Source organism: Hordeum vulgare, chromosome 5H, assembly GCF_904849725.1.
Source record: "Hordeum vulgare subsp. vulgare chromosome 5H, MorexV3_pseudomolecules_assembly, whole genome shotgun sequence".
In the NCBI taxonomy this organism is placed as follows: Eukaryota; Viridiplantae; Streptophyta; class Magnoliopsida; order Poales; family Poaceae; genus Hordeum; species Hordeum vulgare.
Window position 1 is genome coordinate 560616960 of NC_058522.1, and position 3234 is coordinate 560620193.

Sequence of the window (3234 nt, forward strand, 5' to 3'; positions counted from 1 at the left end):
TCCATTAGCTATTCCACGATTGATGGCTTTGCAAAACGGTACGATTGTCAAACATTATTAATACGGCTTTGCTATTTTTTTCTTTTGTCTTTTCTTTTAGCCAAGCAAACACCCCTTTCCATTATAATGAACGGAAATACGACAGTTTCAGGTAGTATCAGGAAAGAGAAAATACTGGGACGATAATTGCTCCGGCAATATGCTAGTTTATCCATGGGACATACGTTCGTCGTCAAAATGAATGCCATGACATAAAATCCAGCACTGCACAAAACATTAAAATACCAACTAAAACAGACCCAAACTCAAACTCAAACAGACAAGATAACAATCAAACTACAGAAGGTCTCCATCAACATGTTCGAAGATTATTCGAAAATATCAAGATGCTTTGCTAAAAATCAGTCGACTGAGATTTCGCAAAGTGATGTACTTGCACGTAAGATTTATTCTAATGATTACTGTGGCTTCCTGTTGATCGACTTGCATGGCGAGACGAATGGTTGCATGAACAGCTCGAGGTTTCAACATCATAATTGTTCCGCTGGTCGACAATCACGGTGAGTGCGAGGACGAGTGCCTGGTCCACGTCCTGGCCGATGTTGACACGGTACGTGTGCTCTCCGCTCAGCGCGCTCGATTTGTCGCCGGCCTCCATGCCGATCTGCGCAACGGCTTCCCCGCCGCCGCCGCGGGAGACGGTCATCGTCCCTTTGAAGTAGCTGCCGTGGACGATGTAGTCCGGGTGGACGGTGGAATTGCCCTCGAGGAACACGTCGAGCAGGACCCCCGTCTCGAAGAAACCCGTCCTGTCGATGGCGACGAACAGCCGGCTGCTCCGGCTCGCGCCACCGCCCCTGATCGCCTGCCAGCGCTTCCGGTTCGTGCCGACCTCCTCCACGGTGAGCAGGGGGCGGTGCGAGGCGGCGTCCAGCAAGACGAGGGCGCGTAGTTTGCGGTAGCCAACCTCGACGGTCTCCACCTCCATCACGGCCGCGTAGGTGGCGGAGTTCCTGACCGCCAAGGCGGCGCCCATCCAGGTGTACAGCTTGGTCACCACGAACGCCGTCGGGTGCGACGCCACAAACTTCCCCTCCACCATCGCCGACCGCCACGGCATCTCCCGCTTCCCGTCAGTCGTGAACGATCGATGAAGCAATGCACTGATGGTAGCTAGATCGACCGGTGAGGTTGGTAATTAATTGGGTGCAGAAACGGTTGAGCTTTGGCGTGTCATCGTCAAGGATTTTTTTTCCCTTGTTGTACAAGACTCGGGACTATTTTTCTCAGAGATGTGTAAGAGATTGCCGTGCAAGACATTATGTCAAAGGAATATACTTTCCACAGAATTATGTCAAAGGAATTGAGGTGTTTAGTTCTTCTCAAACTCCTTTGTTTGGCTCATCGCAACAAAGACATTGTTTGACAACCGTTCGTGCAATTTAATTAACTCCTAGGACAGTTTATTAGATTATAATAAGAAAGGGTGTTAGAACTCTTGTAATCTAAGGGCCAGTATTTTCGTAGCTTTTAGAATAAGCTGAAATAAACTGTCCCCTACCCAGCTTATTTTAAAAGTCCAATCAAATAGTATATTTTTCTAAAAACCTACTAATTAAGTCTTGATTGCTAGGCTTTTAATAATATATTTTTAATTGGGCTTTTAAAAAAAACTGGATAAGGGTCATCTTATTCTAGAAGCCTAAAAAAGCTATCAAAAGAACTGGCCCTAAACCTTGCTCTGTCTCTACATCTCTCGTTGTCCTACTCCAACTCCTCATGTATCAATGAGTCCTAGCTCTAGCGATCATCGTAGACCGGCATGTACGCTACGACAGGGGCTGTTCCTGTCCCCCATAAATAAACACAACCCGGCTCCCATCGAGGGTAGAAAGTGCCACTGTCCATCGAGGCCGGCGTCCGTGCGGAAGGCGGCACGGAACGCAACTTCGTCGTCTCGCCACTGTCCATCCACGCGGCGCTCGGGATGGTGGCCGCCGGCACGCGGGGCGACACGCTTAGCGAGCTCCTGGGGTTCCTCGGATCGAAAACAATCGACCAGCTGCACCGCGCCAAGGCGACGGAGCTCGTCGGCAGGCTCAACGGCTTAGCGCAGACGTTCTTCGCCAGCGGCGTGTGGGTGGACGGGAGGCTGGCGCTCAAACCCGAGTTCACGGCCGCCGCCGCGTCGCGGTATACAACGCCACGGCGGAAACCGTGGACTTCGTGTCGGGGGCCGAGCAGGCGAGGCAGCACGTGAACGCCTTCGTGGCGGACGCGACGGACAACCTGATCCGCGACGTGCTCCCTCCGGCCTCCGTCGACTCGTCCACGGCCGTCGTCCTCGCCAACGCGCTCTACTTCAAAGGGGCGTGGTATCACCCCTTCGACGTCTCCACCGCGCCGTTCCACGTCCCGGGCGGCACCACCGTGCGCGTGCCGTCGATGACGACAAGCGAGTCACAGCGCATCGCCGTCTACCCGGGCTTCAGGGCACTCAAGCTGCCCTACAAGAACGACGTCCAGGTCCAGCAGCAGGAGGAATTCTACATGCTCATCCTAGTACCGGACAAGGACACTGTCAGCCTCGCCGATCTGTACGACAAGGCCGTGTCGACGCCGGAATTTTTCAAGAAGCACACGCCGGCGAGGGAGGTTCCAGTCGGGCGGTTCATGGTCCCCAAGTTCAGCTTCACGTTTGAGTTCGAGGCGTCGTCGGCCATGCGGAAGCTTGGTGTCACTAAGGCTTTCGAAGACGGCGACTTCTCCGGCATGCTAGGCGGCGGGGATAAGGGGCTTGTCATCGACAAGGTGCACCATAAGGCCACCGTCGAGGTGGACGAGGTAGGCACCGTGGCTGCCGCTGCCACGGTCGTGGAAATCAAGTATGGTAGTGTGGGACCAGGGTTGAGGAGAGGAGTATATTTTGTGGCGGATCGGCCCTTCTTATTTGCCGTGGTTGAGGAGAGGACAGATGCACTATTGTTTCTTGGTCATGTGGTTAATCCTCTCGCGAGCTAAGGCTAGGCATAGACAACTCTAACATACATACCATACCATCCATTAGTAATATTGGCAGCCTAATTTATGAGTATTTTGTGTCGTGGGTATAAGCCTGACAGTAGATGTGTAGGGTACGAATGAGATGGGTAGAGTCCTAGCTACGGCGAGGTTGTATGAGTTCAGGCCCCTCTACGATGGAGGTAATAGCCCTACGTCTCAGTGCTCTTGGAG

General features: G+C 52.8%; 1 pseudogene; it reads left to right on the top strand.

The window, feature by feature from the left end:
* The first annotated feature begins 1166 nt into the window (after positions 1-1166).
* On the top strand, positions 1167-3021 carry LOC123397304 (annotated as a pseudogene).
* Positions 3022-3234: the final 213 nt, after the last annotated feature.